General features: G+C 37.8%; 1 long non-coding RNA gene across 1 annotated transcript in view; it reads left to right on the top strand.

The window, feature by feature from the left end:
• Positions 1-21,223, top strand: part of LOC123386026 — a 33,442-nt gene extending 12,219 nt beyond the window's left edge. The window contains exons 4-8 of the long non-coding RNA XR_006599433.1: positions 7,733-7,974; positions 11,636-11,746; positions 13,615-13,667; positions 19,119-19,286; positions 21,140-21,223. This is a non-coding gene — a long non-coding RNA (uncharacterized LOC123386026). The remainder of the gene's footprint in view (positions 1-7,732; positions 7,975-11,635; positions 11,747-13,614; positions 13,668-19,118; positions 19,287-21,139) is intronic.
• Positions 21,224-24,760: the final 3,537 nt, after the last annotated feature.

Genomic DNA, 24,760 nt, shown 5'->3' with positions numbered 1-24,760 from the left:
CCATGCCACTCGAATATCGTTTACTTTTTTCCATATGTGTTAGTCTTCTCTTTTCCCCAACTGGACTCTAACTTAACTGACTAAAAAGGTGATGTCTTAGGATTCTTTTTAGTCTTGCTCTTCCCTGTATAGCACTTGGCACATTTCTAAGCACATAATAGTTTTCAAGAAACTATTTTTAGTCAGTTGCTTAGACAACTGATGGTCCGAAAATATCTCTTTGCCATCATCAGTCCTTTGGCTCTTGGCAGGAATTATTTTCTGAGGCTCTTCTTTGTATTATAGGTACTCTCATTAGCATATCCTTATCATTCTTCAGGGCTTCTGAACTTGGTAGAATATTTTGACTTCTATTGAAGCTAGCCTTTGAACCCAGCATCCTTCTATATTTTGCAGCATCTTCTTGGCCTAAATCCCTCCACCTCCATGTTCAGTCCTTCTCTTGAATTGTACCCCGTGATGTGTCACCATGCATTTGGTTTCCCAGGTCTAGACATGTGACTGCCTCTCGCTATCTTAACACAACCGTCATCCAGATAAAGCATTAAAGAGAAAAATTAGCCGAATTGCCTTTGTAGAAGGAAGGGTGAACTGTTCATAAAATTCTGGCTTTGAAATTATGCTGGAAATTTCCATCCACATCCCAGTAACAGATGAAAGGTATATCTTTTGATTAGACAAATGCCCTTGAAATAACCTACATTTGGAGTAAAAAAAAAAAAAACCCACATAGCTCACATGATGATGGCTATCAGAAAGAAGGTTGACCGATACAATTAAAATGCTACCGAACTGAGAGTTCAAAGATTGTGAACTCACTCGACTGTGAGGTCCTTGAGAGCACAAGCTGTCTAATCATTAATATTCATGTTCCTGGTGCACAGGTATTTCTGCCTAAAATAGATCATCAAAAGTCTGTTAGATAAGTGAATGGACGAATAAATGAACAAAGAGAGAATGACATCAAGCACAGCTTCAACTCTGGGTCTGCCGCATACTCACTGGGCAACGCAAGCTAAGTCTATAACTTGCACTGTGTCAGCTTCCACACAGTAAACCTGGGATTTGAAGTGATCGACCACCTTCACCTTGAGGTTCTTGTGAAAGTAAAATACTCGATGCTTGTTGATGGTAACTAGGTAATGGGCTTGATAAATTGTAGTAGTATATAATTGATACCCGTTAAACATGGATTTGGCTGCAAGCAACAAAATTTTACTGTTGTTTAAACATACAGTTTATTTTTCCTATATAATCTGAAGACTGGAGGTTAGCTAATGCTGGTGTTGGTCATCAGCTCGGCGGTATCATGTTCCTCATCTTTCTCTCATGAGCCCAAAGGACGACAGCAGCCCAGCTGCCAGACTGTGTTCTACAAAGGATAGGCAGGGCACAGGAAGGGCGACACCAGCTGTGTGTGTTTCCTTTTATCTGGAAAGCTAATTATTTCCCCCAGAAACGTGCCGGCACACTTTCCTTAAGGTCTCATTGGGCAGAACCTGTTACATGACTACTCCTCGGAGTTTTCAGGCAACAGAAAGGACTGTCATGATTGGCTTTAGTCAATCACGTTTCACTGCTTGGGGATGGGCATACCCTGCCCCAAACAAAATTAGGGCACTGTTAAGGAAACATGCTAAGAGGGATCTTGGGTAGGCGTCTAACCATGTCTTCCACTTAAATATCTGGCGATGTTAAGAAGAAAAAGATTTGACAAGGGGAGAAAAAACGAACACATCAGTGCTTCCACTGGGCATAAGCATGTATGTGCAGCGACGGTGTTAATGATGGTGGGAGTTTTCTTCCTTGATGACTAGCTTCCTGGTTTAGGGAAGAACTGACAGGAATGCATCTAGTAGTGTTGCCCCTAAAGTGATGTGGTTTTTTGTTTTGTTTTGTATTTTGATTCTGCCCTTTGGAAATCTCTGTTTCTAGCGTTGCTGTGATAGAGGGATGACCCTAGTCTTTGCAAGAGTGGGAGCTTTAGCTGATCTCCAATCTGTCCGACTCTAACTCGTGATACTGAAAAGAGAAGGTATTCCACATCATCAGTGTGAAGTGCCTATTGGGGCAAGTACGTAAGAGCGATAATTGTAGTGTATGGTAGAGGAACGCATTCAGTCTGAGATGCTCCTGACTTATGCCTTCTCCCTTAATTATGGGAGCAACCCCATATGCCATTCCTTTAGTTTCTGGTGACCCACAGCGTCTTTCACATGAGTAAGTCTGGCACACTTAAATAGGGTATTCATTCCATCATCTGTTTGACTAGGATCCTACTCTCCCCCCCCTTCCCCTCTCACATCCCCTGTTAAATTGCTCTGCTTACTTCCCATTATGGAAGTGACTAGAACCTGAAGTGCTCTGACTCCCTGCTCATTTATGAAGTCAGTGTTTACTCTGTTGAACCCATCAGTGTTTAAAAAGGAAAGGAGAGGGACATCTATGACCCAGCCAATGACAAGGGGTCGCAATTTACAACTGCCATGTTACCAAGTAATTTTATTAATACCAGCCTTCGAAGCACAAGGAAACGATCCTTTTAAAGCCCTTTGGTCACATGGCAAGAATACAATCCTCTATGAATTATCAGCTAAGTTTTTTTTTTTTTTCTCCCATGCACACACAGATGAGCCTGGATTATTTACAGTTCATCGGGATGCTTCAGGGTTACACTGCTGTCATTCAACAGATTTCTTTGTTTTAAGATTGCAATAGATAGTACATGTTTTCCTACAGTAAATTTCTATTTCTAACTATAGCCACATAAAAACCAAAGGTCCTCAAATTAGCAGAGGACTCTTGGTAATTATTCGTATTTACCACAATAATTATAGTCCCATCTTTTTATTAATTATACCCACTCCCTCAAGATATTTCATTTGCAATATTGATGGAAGTTTTCACTTTGTTAGGCTTCTATAGATTGCCTTCCAAATTTATACAGAATTGGGTTTTGTGTTTGTTTGCTTTGCTTTGCTTTTTTTTTTCCTCCCTAAAAAAGTAAATTCATTCTGTTCTTGGCTGTTCTTTTGAATGTGATTCTTTACCTCTTAGTCTACTTGGAATTAACATGACTTGAATTACTTGTTCCACATGAATTAGTAGGTGTTTTTGGTTTGCTTGTTTGTTTTGTCGATTACTGGCTGTGATATTGTAGCTTATCTGAATCTAGGAAGAGTCAACAGAGCATTCATACCAGGGAGCCCCAGTTGTTGATTTCAGGTAAAAGCAGCAAGACTTCCCCCACTCCTTAAAACTTGTCAATGTTAATTGAACCCATAAGAGATCAGAGACTCAGTATTTCAGAAACACGTCATCACATGATCACAGTCTGTTCATAACAAAATACCATAGGCTGGGCAGCTTAAATAAAGGAAAGGAATTTTCTCACAGTTTTATAGACTTGAAGTCCAGATTAGGGTGTCAACATGTTCTGGTTCTGGTGAACAGAACCAGAAGTTTCTTTCTGGCTTGCAGACAACCACCTTCTTGCTGTGTTCTCACATGGCACGGAGAGACTAAGCAAGCTTTCTGGCATCTCTTCTTGTAAGAGCATTTATACTGTCATTGGGGTCCCACCCTCATGACCTAATTAACTGGCAAAGGCTCCATCTCCAAATACTAGCATATTGGGGGTTAGGGCTCCCCTAATTTTTGGGAGGGACACAATTCAGCTCATAACACTGATGAAAATAAATAAATACTCCTCAGCAATAAACATTTAATATTGTTAAGTTTGATAGATAAAAAAATATTTGAATGTCATTGGAATACACTGAAAGAAAAGGAAATCTTCAGATGCCAGAAACAAAGAACAGAGAAGGTAAACTGACACTTAGGTTGACCAGAGTGGGTTATTGTCCGACTAACATAAGAGATTGGGTTTTAGTTCTCCAACAGAGAAAGAATATGAGAATTGATGCTAAGATGTATGCATAAGTCTAAGAATTGAAAGGATGAACTAGGGGGAAAATATCTACCTACCATCTTAAGACAGGAACAAAGCTTACAGTCTTCACCAGTGTCTGAGTGAAAAAAAGGTCTTTCCTAAGGCTTGAAACCCTGAACATGGGCCGTATGTAAGATTAGGGTTCAAATTTAGACTACCTGCATGGTCCGGGGAATCCTCCATCCAAGAATCCAAAATGACAATGAATCCCCGTGGTGAAATCCCTGGGACTAGCAGAAATAAACAAAAAACTTCTCTTTAGGAATTCTCCTGAAACTCAGGCTTCAAGGGATTTTCATGGGGCAGGAGGGAGGAGGGATGAATTTATAAGGACAAATTATGATCAACCATGAGTGAAGTCCACATTTACAAAACCAAGAATATTAAGGGCCTGGTATTTGAGATTATAGATTAATAATTACAAAGAGAAAAAAATTAAAGAGACCTAAAATAAATACGTGAAAGAAGAAATCTAAGAACATAAAGTACCATTAAATAGGCAAATTTCAAGTTAACAAATATAGAACATGTAGATATCAAGAATTTTAAAAATTATCAAAATATGGGGCGCCTGGGTGGCTCAGTCGGTTAAGCTTCTGACTTTAGCTCAGGTCATGATCTTGTGGTTTCTAGGTTCAAGCCCTTCATGGGGCGCTGTGCTGACAGCTCAGAATCTGGAGCTTGCTTCGAATTCTGTGTCTCCCTCTCTCTCTCTGCCCTTCCCCAGCTCGTTCTCTCTCTCTCTCTCTCAAAAATAAATAAACATTTAAATTTTTTTAATTGTCAAAATAAGATTAAATAATAGATTGAATAAATATGAGGAGATATTTGTGAGCTATAAAATAAATCTGGGGAAATTACCAGAAGGAAGTAAGAGAAATGAAAATACAGAAAACATACATGGGAGCTTAAGAAACATATAAAATAAGATTTTCCAACATTCTACTAATAGAATTCTGAAAAGGAAAAATAAACAGTCAAAAAAAAATTGAAAACAAAATGTCTAAAAATTAACAGAATTGATTCATGACTAGAATCTTCAGTTATGAGTACTACAACATATATAACATATATAACACATGTATATAACATGTGTTCATATAAGCACATACATAATATATGTTTCCAAACACACACATAAATTTTCTATATATAAATATAAATATAAAACTAGATATTCATTCTATGCCTCGGCATACTGTAGACCAAATACAGAATACCCAAGTCAGAACGCAAATCTGAGAAGCTAATAAGTTGATCTCAGAGGATAATTTGAGAACAAACTTTCCAACTGCAATAACACCAGTAAGAAGATAATGGAGTGATAGAGTCAAAGTGCTGAGTAAAACTATCTTTGAGACTAGAAATTTATATTCAACCTAACATTCAACCATGAGCCCAAACTGAAATTAATGAATATATTTCTAGAAAAAGAAAATTAACTTAGAAGTAAGGTGGAAGATGTAATAAGCAATAGGATGTAGTTGATTATTTTTTTACCCTTTTCTGTATGTTTTATATGTTTCATAATCAAAATTAAAAACTTTAAAGGCTTTTAAACTAAGGATGAAAACATGGTTTTCTGACATGCTCTCTCTTTCCCCTGTCCCTGCCTTTTTTTCTTTCTCTTTCTGTAGAACTTAAAACTTACGCAAGATGTTATGCAGTATGGGAGTAATATCTCAGATCTATGATTTTTTCAAAAACTTTCAAGAATATTTGCAACCTGTGAATAAACTTTACTGACTCCAAAATAAACAAAAACTGCAAATTTTAAAATGTTTATTAAAATGCCTACAACACAAAATGTTGACAACTTCATTAAACATTAAATGCAAATTCCATAAAGCTCCCAGTTCATTCGAAAAAAATTAGATTTTCTTACATTGAAGGTATTCCTAAAATTCCAAGTCACTAAATAGCAAATTAGTTTAGAGCCAAACAGTTTCAAAAGCAAAATTAGAAAACAGAAAATAAACTTTCAAAACTGTTTAGCTTCTGAATTTCTCTTTAGTGTGGGATTTGAGTGTATTTTTGTGAAATGATGTGCAATATGGCCTCCAAAAATAGAGGGCATAGGGTTTATGATGGTTCTGCAATGATCCTGTTGTTAAGTTACTGGTCTCCTCACCAAGAATATTCATTGTGCAAAGTGTAGAAGAATATTCATGGATGGGTTTGGTCCAATCGCTACGCCTTTTACTCTGACTCCTTTTCTTCTTCCTGTGGCTGTCACACGAACAGTGTTTATTGAGTCATCATATGTCAGACAATGTGCCCAGAGTTCTAAATGCTTTACCTCCTTTAATCCTCAGGTTAGCACTAGGGAATAGGCTCAATTACCTTTAGTTTATAGATATGGAAATCATGGTTTAGAAAGTTATGTAACTTGCCAAAAATCATACTGATAGAGAGTGTTAAAAAGAGTTAAGAAATGAACCTTTCTGACTTCAGTGCCTTGCTCTTGCCCATTATGCTATGTTGCCCTCTCATTCTCTACAGAAAGTAAGAATATTGTTGGCAGGCCTAATATTTGCCAAATGAATTCAATTCACTTTCATTATAACTTCTAAAGGATTGGACAGAAAAAAATTCATGTAATGATGGTTTGAAATTTCTAGTGATGGCCAGGAGGCAGGCCTTTATAGGTCCCAAGCACTAAAATATTGTGGTGATTATGGAGATTTTTGTCTCTCTCTACGCTGCATCTGATCAAAATATAAAAAACGCTAAGCACTGCTGATGGGAATGCAAGCTGGAGTACATTCTGAACAACAGTATGGAGGTTCCTCAAAAAATTAAAAATAGAGCTACCCTCCGACCCAGCAATTGTACCACTAGGTATTAAAGGGATACAAAAATGCTGATTCAACAGGACACACGCACCCCAATGTTTATAACAATGCTATTGAAAATAGCCAAATTATGAAAAGAGCCCAAATGTCCATCGACTGACAGTGGATTTAAAACATTATATACAATTTTATATTATTTTATACAATTATATACAATTATATATATATACACAATTATATATATATATGGTATATATACAATATATACTTTATATATATATATACCATATATATATACAATTGTATACAATTCATACAATTATGTACAATAAAACATATACATTATATACAGTGGAATAGTATTTGGCGATCAAAAGAATGAAATCTTGACATTTGCAAAACACTGTGGATGGAACTAGAATGCTAAGCGAAATAAATTAGTCAGAGAAAGGCAAGTATCGTATGATTTCACTCATGTGTGGAATTTAAGAAACAAAACAGATGACCACAGGAGAAGGGAAGGAAAAATAAGAGAAAAGAGCGGGAAGCAAACCGTAAGAGACTCTTAAATACAGAGAACAAACTGAGAGTTGCTGAATGGGGATTGGGTGAGGGGGATGTGCTAAATGGGTGATGGGCATTAAGGAGGGCACTTGCTGAGATGAGCAATGGGTGTTATACGTAAGTGGTGAATCACTGGATTCTACTCCTGAGACCATTATTACACTATAGGTTAACTTGCTTGAATTTAAATAAAATAAAATTAAAATAAAATAAAAAATGCTAAGCCGTAAAATAAGGATAAGATAGCCAGAATCATAGTTTTATCCACGATGATTGCTTTTTTTCCCTGAAAAGGACATCACATACTGAGTTTTGTTTTTTTTTTTTTAAATCTTCTTCTCTTTTGATGTACCTTATTTTGCTGGTGTTTGAAGTATAAATTTGGTTTGTGTAATGGTTAATGTTATGTGTCAACCTCCAGGGCATTTTTGGATGAAATTAACATTTAATCAGTGAACTGTGAGTAACGCAGATTGCCCTCCGTAATGTGGGTGTGCCTCATCCAATCACTGAAGATCTGAATAGAACGAAAAGACTGGCCTCCCTGTTCCAAAAGGAATTCTTGAGCAGACTGTCTTGGGATTTCATCTGCACCTGTATCTCCCAGGTCTCCAGCCTGCCAGCTCACACCACAAATTCAGATGTGCCAGCCTCCATAACTATGTGAGCCAATTCCTTTCTAAGAAGTCTCTTTCCATATATTCACATATCTGGTTGGTTGTGTTTCTCAGGAGAGCCTTGAATAATACAGTCTGTCTGCGGGGTAATCCACATTTCCAAAAGACCTGCCGTCCATCAAGTGTTCTCAATCTGTCTTTTCTTTTTTAACGTATTTGAATTCTCAGTTCAACATGGTCCCACTTACTTTGCAGAACATGCAACAAAGTATTTGTTTAGAAAACTGGAATTTGTCCCTCTTACCTCAGTGGTGCTAAGGACACACTCCACAATTTCTCTTTTTCTGCGGGTCTCCTCTGGAAATTTAACCTTGGTTTAGGGAACAAGGTACCATACTAGTGACCATGGGCTTTGCAATCAGTCATTTATTGCAGTCCAGTGTCTTATGACCTTGGGCAGGTCACTTTGAGTCCCACTGTCCTCATTGGTAAAATATGAAGATCAAAAGAAAATGTCTGTAAGGATGTCTCACAAAGCTGTGCTAATAACACAGTGTTCAATAAACTTTGATTATGGGATTATTGTAGGTATTACTGAGCGTGTAAGCATGTGTACAATTCCTCATCTTTATGCTATAGTCTTAGGCCATTGACGTGAGGGTGAGTTTATAAATAAGTAACCGAAAGTCCTTTTGAAACTGTCCTATGGGCCCATAATGGAAGGGATTTGAGAGCCTGCATATTAACTGAGAGACCCTAAGTATGAACTGAGCATATATATGACTTTTATCTATCTACTGTCCTAAGTCTGGTGGCAGTCTCCAAACAATTTAAAACCCTACAGTAACATATTACTTCTTATTCTCTAGTCACCGTTTTACTGGGCTTCTCTGCTTAACAATCAGGGCTACTTTTTTCCTGCCTGCTATCCAGCTGCTGAAGACTCTGTGGGAGACTGGACTAGATGCCCCTGTTCTCTTTTCTCATCTCCTCCCTTCACTGGTCTAGCAAATGCAAGTTTGGTCACTGACTACACAAAAGGTACCCCTGAGTACTCAGTACCACTGAGTAAGAGCCCAACCCACCTACCTGCCTGTGGGTTTTCATGTTTTTTTCAAGCTCTTGAGAAACGAGTTTCCTGCTTTTTTATATACCAGATACTTAGCTGGTTCTACTGGATTCCGTGAGTTCTTACCTTTCACCCGGAAAACATCAGAACGTGAAGTTCAATGTTCCTATTAGAATTTATTTTTGTGTCCAGATATTTTTTAATAAAAAGGGACTTCAGATTTTTATTATTATTATTATTATTATTATTATTATTATTATTATTTTAATTAAATCCCAATCCAGCAAGTTTTAGCACTGGCCAGAATTTTTCTCCACCCTCAGGAATGTGGAAACCAAGGGAGCTTCCATTTTAAATCCTTTGAGGATCCCATGTTGTTTGAGTGGAAGTCCTGAAGCCGGGACTTATCGTGCATTTGCTGCAGTATTTGGTTCTCAGACACAAGGGTCAGAATGACTTTCCCAAAGGCTGGCTTTCCCGAGGGCTATTTTTTATGTGGAAGCCCTCATTTCATAAACAATTGAATTAGTTCACATTAACCACGATCAATGGCAAAAGTACACAAAACATAAAGAAATCACCTAAAATAATGTTTTTGAACCAGCTGCTAAATTAAGTAATGTATTTGTTTTATTGCACATTTGCATAATAGGGCAAACTAGAAACTCTCTGTAACAGATGTGCTGGTGGCAGGGAGATTTGATTACTGGCTTCTGTTATTAATCACTGCACAAATCTTAAATGATTTGTTTCTACAGTTTGATCAATTTACAGCTCAGAATGTACATTTATGCACACAATGTAGAGATAAAGCATCTGTTCACACCTTTCTGGAGGCATCAATATATTTATGGGAATTGAAGTTTTGTTAACCAATGCACAGGAAACTTTGGCCAAAGACTGACAACTTTTGGAAAGATCCCATTACTTATTCCTTATAGCTAATAAATAAAAACCATTTTGTTATTTCCGGAACATTATGTTCTGATGTCTTTTGTTTTGTCTTCTCTATGAAAACAAACAAAACATATGACATTTGAAACCTAGAGGATTTGAATGATGGACATTCCTATTTTTCACAAATCACCCCAGAATTTTGAGGAATTGCAGGGTACCATGGTATCATTGACAACTACTGGGTAGAGTTTTGAAAACCATCCTTTTTGTTTTAATTTTGCATTTGACATTTTATAATCCTATATCTATGATTTCCATCAGCATTTTAAATGGATATAATACATTTTAAGATGGCATGCCTAAATTTAAAAAAAAAAGTAAAAACATAGGCAATATAAATATTGTTTCATTAATTTCCAATTAAGCATGATAAATGCATTGGTTCTGCACAGAAATGTTTCCCCAATAAGTCAAAACACTAGATAATGTGATTTTTTTTCCCAGTTGTGAGTATTGCAGTTATTTTGCAAGCAAAAATATAGTCAAAATACCCATAGAATGAGGTTAACATTACGCCCGTTGATTGCAGGGGCTGATTTATACTGCAAGAACTTCTTATTATCATTACTTGCTATAATGATTTACCATTTGGAGTCTAACATTTCTCTTAATATTGTATACATTTTCATTTATATCCTATTTGATTAATTTTGGTCTCTTCCAAAAATCACAATAATCAACTGGTACAGAAGAGAAAGCCTTGGGGATTTTGTTTCTCAAGCTACTCTGTGTCCCAGTCTGGCCTCCTATTTCTACATGGTAGAGAGAAAAAATTGAGGAGGGGGGCAGAACTCAGTACGGAAATTAAATGCATCATTTCTGAAACCTGGATGAAATTTCAGATAAAGGCTTTGTTTTTAATGCCTAGGAAAAAATTAAAATGTATATATTTTTCTCAGTCAGAGGCAAGACTGTTATGGTTGCAACCCCTGCCTTTTTATAGTTCATCCTGGGAGCTAATGAAGCGTTGCATATTGGTTTCAAATTCAAAGCATATGTAGTCACTGAGGCATTTTTTCTTTATATAGCGTGATTTCAAAAGGAGCCCCAAATGTGGTCATCTTAGAAAATGTAATTTGGTCGAGTACTAAAGAACTTTTTCCCAGATGACAAAAACCTTCCCCTTTGAGTTGCCTCTGAGAACACAAACTGGCTGTGAAGTACATTCACAACTCTCTGTGAAAAATGCACAGGAGCTGATGAAAATATATTAAAGGACTGGCATGTCAAGGCCATGAAGGGCATTGGGCAAATTTGGATAAATGTGTCCAGGTTTCACAGAATCAGAATCAGAAGTGAGTTAGAGGACAATGTAAAAAGATGTTGAAGAGAATAATGCAATCCAGACAACAAACTTAACAGCATTACCCATCCAGAGCCATCTCCGAAGTCATTACTGCCGTTGCCGGGGGTGTCTGCCGAAGAGCCAGATGTCATTCTGCCACAACTTGGCATCTGATGGTTGTCATTTATAAGAGGGAATCGAGTGAGGACTGTAATTAGGTGTGTGTTGAATGGAACCCTTCCTTCTGACTCCACTGGGGGCTTTTCTAGTCCTGAACACATGGAGAGTGCAAAGCAGGGGAACTGATCTGCCCTTCAGACTCCTAAAAGTTCATGTATTTTTCCCCTTGAGAGAAATACATGGCTTATACTTTTTTTTTTTCCTCTGCACATTCAGCATTCATTGTGCTCTTTGGAAATGACAAATACATGTTCCTGGACCCCCCGAAAAGCATACACTGCAGGGGAAGAATCATCGTGCAAACAGATCAGTTACAAATACACTCTGGTAAGTGCTGTGTTGGGGATATTGGTTTAAAAATGGTGTTGTGGGGGCGCAAAGAGTGGAACAACACCTCTTTGGAGACTTGGGCAAGGGCTCCCCAGAGGAGGAGATATTAAAGGAAGAGCAAGCATTTGGCAGGTGGGTGAAGAAGTGAGGGGGTGGGCATTCTAGCAGAAGAAATCACGTGTGGACAAGGATTATGAAATCACGCATGGAAAGGTCTGTTGTGCTGTGAGAATGGTAAGGGTTTACACACAATGAGAGTCTAGGGCATAAAGACATTCTAGAAGAGGGTCAGTTGAGTGGGGAAGAGATGAAAAAAAATGCCTGCTGAATCCTTAATTCCTGCCTTTTTAAAAGGATAGTTAGATTTTTTTTTTTTATTTTTTAATGTCTGTTAATTTTTGAGAGAGAGAGAGACTGAGAGAGGGTGAGCGGGGGAGGGGCAGGGAGAGAAACACAGAATCCGAAGCAGGCTCCAAGCTGTCAGCACAGATGCAGGACTCGAACTCCCGAATGGTGAGCTCATGACCTGAGTTCAAGTCAGACACTTAACTGACTGAGGCATCCAAGTGCCCCTAAAAGAGAGTTAGATTAAAGAAGGTAAATATAAACTCATGGTGAAACCCCTAAAACTGTCATAATGATAAAAATAAAAGCAGCTAACATTTGAGTGCTCTCAATTCAGAATTATGCTACTGAATTCTCACCACAACCTTATGGAATTGCTTCTATTTTTATTTTCATGTTACAAACAAGGAAAAGGAGAATTAGAGAGGCTAAATAGCATGCTTAAGTTCATCTCACAGCCAACCAGCAAAGGGAGGGGGAGACCAGAAAGCCCATAGCCGTGCTCTCAAACGTTGCATTGTACATATCTCCACGGAATTGTGTGTTCAGTACTTAGAGACTGCCAGCCCAATGGCTAGAAAATTTTATCTTCCTAAGTAGAGTGAATGTGGCCTAGCAACGCAGCCTTCAGAGTCATTCATTCCTTTGTGGAGATTAAATCTAGAAATGGTACCGAGAAATAAATTTTAGAGAAAATTAAGATAGGAAATGAGCTATCTCATCCCAAGTACCTTCCCTGCACACTGGAATACCTTGGAAGTATTGCCCCAACCAGAGTACTTGTTTAAACTTTCAAAATATTTTTAGTAATATGTAGAGATGCTCCTAATACAGTCACGAGTTCAAATAATGGATACAAAACTAGAGATATGCTATGATGATCAAATTTTTGAAAGGGCAAATATGAGTCAGAAACACACACGCTTATATAGTGCATATACCATGACTACACTAAACATGGCCTGGATGCTGGGATTATAAGTGACTCTTGAATATTTTTGCATCTTTTGACCATTAATGAATGGAATTTTTGAAGCAGAAAACATAAAGTACCAAGAAATGGAGATTGTCTGTAAGAGAACATACTCTAAGGTCTGAGGGGACTTAGAGAACCATCAGAGAAGTGCCCCCTGAACTTCTCTGAGAAGGTTGAGGCCTCCTGAAAATCAGCTGAGAAATGGGGAGCCGTGTGGCATCAGGACATGTTGGTGTCACTAGGAGCATCCCTAGGCTCTCTTGGTCCCTCTACATTTTGAAAACATTGAGGTTACTCTTTGAATAGACTCTCAGGACCCCAAAGCCCTTCCAAAACACCAAGGGAATCTTCTCTCACCTACTCAACCAGGTAGACAACCTCAACCTGAGATAATGATTAGTTTCAACGATAAAGAGCTTATGTCACATAAAGGGAGTCTGAAAGGAAAGGAGCCTAGTAGCTCCTAGATGGGCTCGAAGATGCTCCAAACCCTGTCTGTCCACCTTTCTAATCAGCTCCAACCTGCTTCCTTCTCAATCCCTAGGCTGCCATCGCCATTCCAAGCATCACGTTCAGGCAGGATGTCCAGAGGCAGAGGTAGGTCCACCCCTTTCTCATGACTTTAAGAATGAAGACACCTTTCCTGAAAGACCCAGGCAGCTTCCTCCTCACATATTGTCATGTCCACTAAAGAACAGGTTTTGACTTGAGTGAATGTTTTGAAAGCTCAGTTTCCACTTGCCTTCCTTTTGGTCGGAGCTATGGTATATACATCCTGGTGGCTAGTTCTGAAGCACCTCTCTAAGCAGAAATGTGCCCATCACGTTAGAGAAGAACAAAAGAGGCCAAGGATCCCATTCTGTTGACCCATGTGACTGTAGTAATTGTAGTAAAAGCTTAGTAGGTAGATTTTCTCTTCTGCTATAGTAGACACACTCTTGCTGCAAGATTTTGTTGGGACAATGGACCTCTTATTTTAAAAACATCTGCACACGGTTTGTTGGGTTTAATACAAGGTTTCTGGCTTGGCAGAATTTATGGGAGATACGGGGCAGTTTGCCTCCTGACATCTGAATACTTTGATAAGCAGAAACCTAGGCACGAGTGACACAGACTAGGTGCCACTTAACTTACTTTGCGAGCAGTATTGGCGGCAGTGGATGAGGATAAACAGAGGCCCAGCCCTGCTGCTTATGGTTCTAGGACAGCCAATGAACTCTTGGGACTGAGGTTGGATGTGAAGGAAGTGGGGGGAGAGGCATGGATATGAATGAACCCTTTGTCAGTGCACCAAGCTATTTCCCAGTTGTAGGAGCAGGCCTATCCCAACGTGGGTGGCCTTCTTTGGGAATGGCCTCTGCTCACATCCCGGAACTTGTTGGGGGAGGGGGCGATGTTCCACAAACTAGAGAATGCATCTTTTTTAATCCATCTGGGTATGCCTCCGTGTCTAGTCTGCTGTCCATCTACATATGATGAGTCACTCCCTTGGCCAGACTGCTTACCTTTAACAACAAATGTTTTTCTTAGTAAAGCAAGCATTAGGCAAGACTAGATCTACAGCAGTTAGAGCTTCTTGACATTGCAGGGGAGCAGGAGCCGTTGCTGACGGAGCAGCAGACAGCTGTGTTGGGGAGGGTCACCTGAGGTGTCCCAGTGTGTGGCTGATGGAGACCTGGGACATTCATAAACTTCATTCATCAGCAGCCCTCTTCCAAGCCACCATAAATAAAACAGCATCCAAATAGAGAACAGTGTGTTTCCTAGGCAAGGAAAAAAAAGTACTCCTTGCAACTTTGATTTGAGGCTTAGAAAAGCAGAATTCCAATAGTCTTCAAGCTCAAAGGGCTGCTGAAGGGGCCACACTGGGTTGCAAAATGGAAGACTGTTGAACTCTCTCCAATTCTGCTGCTTTAACCTTGTCCAGCAAGTATCATTTCTTCCCTGGGCTGCTGCCAGCTGCCTTCTAACTCCCTACTCTTGTCAATCCAGTTTCCACAGAGCAACTAATGTTCTGAAAAAAACATAAACTAGCATATCATGTCACACTGTTGCTTAAAATCCTTTAATGTCTTCCCTTATACTTAAAATGAAATCTGAATCCCTCCCCATGGCACAATCTGGAGCTGTCTACCTTGCTAAGCACACCTCGTCCTGCCCTCCCCACCTTGCTCCAGCTCATTCCTGGAACAAACTAAGGTCATTCTCACATCACAAGTTTTGCAGAAGCTCTTTTCCTCTGCCTACCTCCCTGCTTCCAACACTGTTTGTACGTCAGTTCCTTAGAAAGGCTAATCATTCTACATAAAACTAGTCTCTCGTTCGATCCTTTTATAATTTGTAATTCATTTATGTATCTGTGTGTATTTGCCATTTTTCTTATTTTCATAATAAGAACGTAAGTTCCAGAGTGGGGGAACCATATCTGCCTTATTCTTTTTTGTGTCCCAGGCTCTGGCAATGAATATTTATTAAATGAGTAAATGTATTAGTGAATCAGGAGAGAAGTAGGAGGTAAAATCTCACCTCTTCTAAAAAAACATTTTCTGACTATGCCACCTGAAATGATCATCATAGCTTTTCTCCCTGTTCTTTTTTTTTTTTTTTGCATTATTATCATTGTTAATATTAGCTCTCATTTTCTGACTGCATGTGGTGAATATTATTCTAGGGATCAGACATATTTAGTGATGTAAGACTTATTTTCTCTCCTGATGATCTAACTGAAGTGTAAACAAACAATGAGAAAAGAGAATGACCACAGAAGACTGGAATTTTGAGGGGATCTTCACGAAGGATGCTCTACGTATTTAAGATCAATAGTGAAAGGGGAATTAAGAATTAGAAACTATATTTAAAAAAAGGGAAGGATGCTCAAGACAAGGTAAATAGGAAGTTTGGAAAGAAATTAGAATGTGTGTAAAAATAATTGGATCACAATTGCAATTTATATATTTGATGTGACAGCAAATGGTTGTACAATTCTTATTGAGTACATAATTTCTACCATTTATATAGTCATTAATTGCTCCCTACTTTGTAAGGATATTCATTTGGTATCTTGAACCACAATTTGACTTGTGTGGTTTATATCGTAAATCTGTTTTTCTTTCCAATGATATTGTAAACATAATACAAACAAAGGCCATGTCCCATTCATCTTTATAGCTATTGAATTTCAGATTATTCAAATTGGAAATCACTCTGATAATCCTTTAGCTATATCTTCTACTTGAGAATGATACTCCTCTATGGAATACCTAACAAAAGATTATCCAGCCTCTTGATAAACTTTTCACAGAAAGATTCTCAGGAGGTAGCTTGCTTCAATATCAAATGGTTTTTTATGGCAGCAAGTTCTTAAATTTCTCTCCTTCTCAACTTTCCACTATTAATCCTAGTTAAGTCCTCCGGAATTATACAGAAAAAAAATTAATCCTTTTCTGCAAAATAGTCCCTTGCATATTTGAAGGCATAATTACTTTTCCTTTTGTCTGTTAATTTTTAGGCTAAATATTCCTATTTTCATTAGCTATTCCTCACTGATATTATCACTTATGTTCAAATACATCTGTTTTCTTAAGCAATCACACAATTATTGTAAGCTCCATTACAAAACATACCCTGCCTGCTTTATTCACACTGCATTCATCCTACTTCAAATCATGGCTGGCATATTATAGGTGAGCAAAAAAATTGTTAAGTGAGTAAATGAGGGGCCAGGAGTACCAGCTTTAGCCAGTGCAATAAAGCAAGAAAAAGGCATGGCAGGCATCAATTGAAAAGGAGAAGTAAAACTATTTACAGATATCATTATCATTTGTGTAGAAAATGTACAGAATATCTAAAAAGATACTAGGACTGATATGTGAGTTTAGCAAGGTTGTAGGAGACAAGATCAAGTGTACACAATTATATTTCTATATACGAGCAACAAACAATAGGAGATTAAAATTCAAAATATCATTTATAATAATAGCCAAAAGTATGAGAAAGTTAGCGATAAATTTGACAAAATATATGCAAAATCTTTAAACTGAAAGCTATAAAACATAATGTTGTGGAATTAAAGTGAACCTGAATGAAAAGATAACTACTTCCATGGGTTGGAAGTCTCAATACTGTTAAGGTATCAGTTCTCTTTAAATTGGTGTATAGATTCAACACTATCACAATCAACATCCCACCAAATTCTTTGAGGAAATTGATAAATTGATTCTAAAACTGCTATGGAAATGTAGAAGGAGGGCCTTGAGTAGCCCAAATTTTGAAGAATATGAAAACAAAATCAAAGGGCTAACAGTACTTGAATTTAAGACTTAGTAAAAGCTGTCATCAAGACAGTGTAGAACTGGCTTAAATATAGACAAATAGACCAAAGAAACAGAATAGAAAACCTGGTATAGACCCATACATAGATGAAAGCCAAAGCCAATTCAGTGGAGTAGGAATAATCTTTTTAACAAATTGTGCTGGAACAAAAGGATACCTATAAGCAAAACAAATAAACAAGAACCCATACCTTAAAAGGTAAACAAAGTCCAAATGGATCATACATCTAAATGTAAAATCTGAAACTATAAAACCTCTAGAATACATGGGAGAAAATTTTTGTGACCTTAAGTTAAGCTGATTACATGGATAAGATACCAAAAGCATGACCCATGAAAGAAACAAAACATTGATAAATTGGATTTACCAAATTAACCATTCTACTCTTTGAAAGACAGTGTTAGAAAAATGAAAGTCTTTGAAATATTTCAGCCAAATAAATGAAAAAGTAAGACACAGACTGGTAGAAAATATTTGCACATGATGTATCTGATAAAGAGAACTTGTATTAGGAGCAAACGAAGAACTCTTAATGTCCAATGATAAAATAAACAGCCCAATTTAAACAATGGACAATAGAACTGACACTTCTTCAAAGAAAATACCCTTATAGCAAATAAATACACAAAGAAGATGCTCAACATCATTAGTCACTAGGGAAACACAAATTAAAACCATAATGAGATACCTCAACAAGGCTAGCAAAACTGTTAAAATACTGATCGTACCAAGTATTGGTGTGGATATGGAGGACTGGAATTCTGACATGCTCAGAGTAAATAGAAAATGGTAGAACCACTCTGAAAAAGGTTTACAATTTCTTAAAGAAAATTGAACATGTACACATGGTATTGCCCAAGAGAAATGAAAACATACATCATACAAAGATTGCATATTGAATGTGAATGTCCAGAGCAGCCTTATTTGTAATGATTCCAAACTGGTAACAACCCAAATATCCATCAATTGATGATGAATGAATAAATACATTTTGGCATATCCATGAAATAGAATATTATTCAGAAGTGCACAAAACAATAAAAATAAACCTCAAAATAATTATGAGGAAATTTAGAGAAAGAGTGCATAGTATAAATGTTCACTTATATAAAATTATAAAAGATGCAAGTTAATCTATAGTGACAGAAAGTAGATGAGTGGTTACCAGGAGTTAGAGTATCAGAGACAGGAAGGGGGAAATGTTACAAAAAAGCATGGAGAAATGTTTGTTGTTGGCATATATCTTCATTTTCTTGACTGTGGTGATACTTTCATGGGTATATTATATGTTCAAACTTATCAAAATTTACACATTAAATATGTATGATATATTGCATGGCAATTGTACCTCATATATGACATTAAAAAGAGAAGAGTGCAGCCTTGAAGTCAGTTAGGTCTAGATTCAAGTTCCGCCTTGTTCACTCATGTGCTGTGTGTGTGCCTTTGGACAAATTATTCAACCTCTCTGAGGATCAGTTTTATTTTAAGTTGATTCTATTAGAATCTTTTCAAACTTCGCAGAAAAGTGATGTGAATGTACGGAATAAGGGGTCTTAGGTTGGAGGTCAAGCGCTTATGCTGATGAAATTACACAGGCTCCACCCTCCCCATTTGTCCATTGGTTGACAAAGAGTTGAATGGTTTCCTGGGGAGCATGATCCCTGTCCTCCATTGAGCTTCCATCCTACTCATATTTGTCTGATGTACTGGCAGGGCTGTAAAAGAAGCCAGGTAGCTGGAAAGACAATGAGAAGCTCCTGAGGTGCAGCTTCCCAGAACGGAAGGAGGAATTCAGGTGGTGATGCATAAAGGACAATATTGGCCAGTGATAGAAATGGAAGATACCAGAGCTCACGCTAAATCCAGCCATCCTGAAGACAGGTATGCTTTCTGAGGAAAGGGGTAAGTGTGTGGGGGCTGATAGGACTGCCTCACTACATCATACCCACTTTAGTGTCCAAGTGGCTTTATTATGATATATTTCCAACTGAATACAACAGAAGGGTCTATCTGACTCTAGTCACAAACACATCACCCCAGCAATCAGGTCTTCAGTGTTGTGCACATCGATCTTGTTTCATTGACAGTGGGTGTGGTGGATTTCCATTCCTACTACTGGCAAGGAATGGCCAGTACTGATTCATAGATAATGTCAGCATCCTGGGAGATGCCCCAAACAATTAAGACAAGAATATTCCTCAGGCAACTGGGGGATATTCTGCAACAAAAACAGTTAGGTATTAATTTTGACAAAACTACATCTGTAGTCATTGCAGGTAACACCTACGAAACTGAAGTTACAAAGAAGGGAAAGAAAAACTGCATTGAAGTTATTGTTTCCATAGCTTCTCACTAGATCATACCTCATCTCCAAACCTAATGGACGCATTTGTTTCTTCATCTTACTCAACTAGTCAGAAACACTCAACACATTTGTTAGCACATAACCTTCTTGAAACATTTTTTCTTGACTCCTGTGATACCACATGATCCAAATTTTTCTCCTACCTATTTACTTTGTTCTCCTGCCTCCCCATCCACCTTTTTTCCAAATGCATTTCTCTAACACAGTCTTGTCTGCTGAACTCCACATTTTCACAGCCAATTGTCTATCCAGTATCTCTACATGGATAGCTCACAATATCGCAAATTTAATTTTTTCTTTTCCCTCGTAACTTTTTTCTTCAGTCTTCACCATCCTCACAATTATCTGCCAACTAGCAGTGAGCCCAGAGACTGGGGAATAACCCAGAAGTTCTCTAGTCCACTGGTCTAGCAACTCTAGACAATAAGGAAGTAAATTCAACACGCTTGAAAAATTACCAGTAAATCCGTATGACCCTTACATCTTATACCTCCTTCCAATGAACTTAAAAACTATCAATTCTAGGAAAGTTTCAGGGCATCACTGCAAAGTGTTCTGATATATAGTATACAGTCTAACTTCTACTTCCTTATTCCCCTATTCACCCACACTGAAACATTTAGAGTTTTTATTTATTTAGATCATTTCTCATAAATACTGCATGTGTAACGTCACTTCTACTGGATTTTGAACTATTTGTGGCCTCCTGAGGCATTTTCTTTTATCTTCACTCCTTCGCTAGCAGCCTTGATAAGCCTGCCTATCCAGGACTGCAGTTTCATTCCCAGAGGTAGTGTTACCTTTAGTCAGTGTGGCCACTGGGGAGTGAACCAAGATAAATGGAATTAAACTGAAACAATAGAAGGTTCAGGTTAAACACTGGGAGAAACATGTTGAGAACAGGTCACTTAGACACAGAACCAGTTTCCCTTGAGAATGTAGGAATATCTTCATTGTGGGTGTTTCAGCATAGTTAGAATGAAGCTCAGCGAGAGTCACCATCTGCTTAATAAGAGATGAGAGGAGTTCATACTACTTGGGCATGAGACTTAATACCATATGGAAAGGAAACATTTCATGGCCCATCCTATGTAAAATGTCCCCTTGTCTTATTCTTGAGCATCTACTCTTGACTCTGGAGAACAAGCTGGAAGCACCACATTTATGATGAAAATCATATCTGTTTTGAATCATGGATTACACATTTGTTTTGAAGAGTTTCTTTGAAGCTATTAGTCTAAGACCATTTTACAAGGCCTGATGGAGTTGTCTATACACACTTAGCACTTAGTTTCTGTTGATAATGCTGTTAAATGAAGTTAGTGCTCTAATAAGTGTAACAATGAAATCAAATCTCTCTTCCCCACAGGCTAGGGCATGATGCATTCCTCTAGCAGAATGGTGGTGTCTATCAGTCAAGGGATTTGTAATCAGATCTGTGATCAGACAGGTAAGAAGTGTTGGTGTAGGAACTTGCCTTATCATTAATACTCCTTGCTTTCCATCTTTGTTGGTCAGAGGCCCTGTGCAAATCAGATCAATTGACTGCATTCTTAATTGTTTTTCTTTTAACCCATCAATTCTTAATTTGGCATTCCCTCTATTGACACATGTCACCCTTATTGAGGGCTAATCATGTTAGTTTTAGAATAATAAATATATCACTCTGACATAAACAAATTAACATATTTAATAAGCTCACAATAGTGCAATTCCCCAGCTTTCACTGGCTTCACCTGTGGATTTGCAATGAAGTTCATTAAAGGTGATGGGGAAGAAATAGCATCTTTCTTCATAGCTTTTAGAGATTTTTGAATGGCTCTGAAGTAAAGGTTACATGTTGGTTGCCTGTGGGCAGGATTGAGTGTGTACATATATTTTGTTTGGCCCACGTAATGCTACCAAGAAAGTCGATGGAGAGCTTTGGTTCCATTGGTAATGGCTCAGGAGATTGAATTCTCCACTGAAACATTCCGATAGTCTCTAACAATAGTGCCTGGACTGGCAAAGTGGATTTGCACAAAGGGCAGAATTATATTTTAAAAAAAAGTTCAGATTTTGAAGGAGTTGCCACATAAACTGTAACACGGGTTGTGAGTTTCAACAATAGATGTTTTATCTATTGTTTATTCTTTGTTTGACCTATTGTTTATACCTTTTTGATTTTATAATATACTTCCATTAGTGTTTTTTTTGTTTTCTTAACTGGTTGGCCTCTGGCACATCAAATCTCAGTTATATCCCCTTATTTCTGCTGATGACTTATCTCCTTACTTTACTGAAGAGAATGAAGGCATCTTTTGGGAAATTAGACTCAATGTCCCTCTTCTCCATGACATCATTTATGTTTCTTGGGGGTTTATTTTATCCTCTTTTAATTTCCTTCGGTTATATAACCATGCTTAGAATTCCCCTGTCAGCTTTGTTTTGCTTTTTACTATTATTTATCTCATCTTATTAATTAGTCAATAATTCAAAAGAAAACATTTATTGAACTCCTATTGGTAGGTGCACTCCATTAATTGACTGGTTCTATATTTTTATAGCTAAAACAAAAAGATCTGTAGACAAATAGTTTTTAAACCATTAACAATACTATAATGAGAAAGTACTCAAAGAAGATTCTTCAAGGAACTGTAAGATTACAGAAGAGGAGATGGGGTTCATTCTGCCTTTGGTGCATGGAATGTAAGGTGCTAGACGTGGGGGATAAGAGATGCTTGTAGAGCGTGTAAGATGAGGCAACTTTAATAAATCCAAAAGTGGATTTACTGATGAAACTTACCCTTCATGGCCCTGCACCTGCACGGATCTCTTCCAATGTGTGTTTATGGTCACGTGTTTTTGTACAAGGTATTTTAAGCCCTGTTGTTTAAGACCATTTTCTCTGTCAACTCCAACATCCCCTCCAGCATACTTCCCCTTGACTCAGGTGGCCTTGGAGAAGACGTAGGCTTTTTAAGGCTATAATTAGGGGAAAGCTGACTTGGAAAAAGTTTAGGCTAGTGAGATACACTTCAGTGGTCTGCAGTCGCATCTACGTGCAACGACTGCCAGCCGTCCCAAGGTACGTATGGGTTCCAGGATATTCCTCTCACATACTGTATCACTTCACCCAGGGTTAGGAGACAAAGGTGCAGGGCCAGAGGTCATATCTCGATATGAACGTTTTCTAGATGCCCGACACTACAGCAATGTAGACAGAGGAGGAAAAACAAGATTTAAAATGTGCAGAAGCAGAAGTTAATTTGTGGAAAGTCCTTCTGGTCATTTGATGTATAAAATTATAAATAAAAGAGGATTTGATCTCACTGATAAGTGGTCAAATTGAAAGTCCTCTTCTGCCAGGAATATACTCAGTAATGCTTCTTGGAACTTAAATGAATGAGGGGCATTTAGATGTCTGGTTGTTTGAGCATCTGACTCTTGATTTTGGCTCAGGTCATGATCCCAGAGTTGTGGGATTGAGCCCCGTGTCAGGCAATGCACTGAGCGTGGAGTCTATCTAAGATATTCTCTCTCCCCCTCAGCCTCTATTCCCTGCTTGCACTCTCTTTTCTCTCTCTCTCTCTCTCTCTCTCTCTCTCTCTATATATATATATATATATATATAGACATAAAAAAAGAACTTATATGAACAATACTAGAAAAAATGTTTCCCAAATTTAACAGCATTTTTAAAAATTGACATGATCTTATCAATAGTAAGTTATAAAATTTAAATAAACTTTTTTAAAACTATCAATTAAAACACATTTCATCAATGCTGAAGGAAAGATCAACTCATTTTTATATTCCCACTTTCCATGACAGGATTACAAAATTGTTTTCATATAAAGAAATAGAGTATGTGGGCAACTAATATTGGAAAAATCATATTATATAGCTCTGTCATAAGGCTAATTCATAAAAACATTATATAATTTTTTTTGATTCAGGAAACTTTATAATTAATATAAATTATTATTTTTTTTAATTTTTTTAAAATTATTATTTTTAACATGAAATTTATTGTCAAATTGGTTTCCATACAACACCCAGGGCTCATCCCTCAATGCCCATCATCCACCCTCCCCTCACTCCAACCCCTCATCAACCCTCAGTTTATTCTCAGTTTTTAAGAGTCTCTTATGGTTTGGCTCTCTCCCTCTCTAAGTTTTTTTTCCTTCCCCTCCCCATGGTCTTCTGTTAAGTTTCTCAGGATCCACATAAGAGTGAAAACATATGGTATCTGTCTTTCTCTGACTTATTTCACTTAGCATAACGCTCTCCAGTTCCATCCATGTTGCTACAAAAGGCCATATTTCATTCTTTCTCATTGCCAAGTAGTATTCCATAAATTATTTTAAAATTTATAGAATGTAATTTGTTTCTAATTCTAAATTTATATTTATAAATTTGTATTATTCTTTTTTTTAAATTTTTTTTTAACGTTTATTTATTTTTGAGACAGAGAGAGACAGAGCATGAACGGAAGGGGCAGAGAGAGAGGGAGACACAGAATCAGAAGCAGGCTCCAGGCTCTGAGCCATCAGCCCAGAGCCCGACGCGGGGCTTGAACTCACCGACCGTGAGATCGTGACCTGAGCCGAAGTCGGACGCTTAACCGACTGAGCCACCCAGGCGCCCCTGTATTATTTTTCTTAGAGGGCCCCCCAAATTATATAAACTTCTAGCAGCACAAGCCAGATAAATGTCCCACTCAAATAGGCAAATCAAGTTGGAATAAAGCAAATTCAACAAAGGGACATTTTAAAAGTGTGGACAAGAGCGAGGGGAACCATAAGGGATAAGGTATCATATCTATTACCTATCTGGGATCAGCTCTGAGCCTGAAGAAGCAAGGCAACAGTACTGGAACCCAGAAGGAAAGAACCTTGTAGAGAAGAACCCAACATCAATACGAGTTGAGTACTTTGTTTGGGGAATCCAAAGACACCAAGATAACCAAACTGGGACAGATTGAGGAAATACATAGGCAGACCCTTAC

The sequence above is a fragment of the Felis catus genome, chromosome B3 (genome assembly GCF_018350175.1).
Source record: "Felis catus isolate Fca126 chromosome B3, F.catus_Fca126_mat1.0, whole genome shotgun sequence".
NCBI lineage: Eukaryota > Metazoa > Chordata > Mammalia > Carnivora > Felidae > Felis > Felis catus.
Note: the sequence above shows the minus strand (reverse complement) of the source record. Positions and strands in the feature narration are given on the sequence as shown.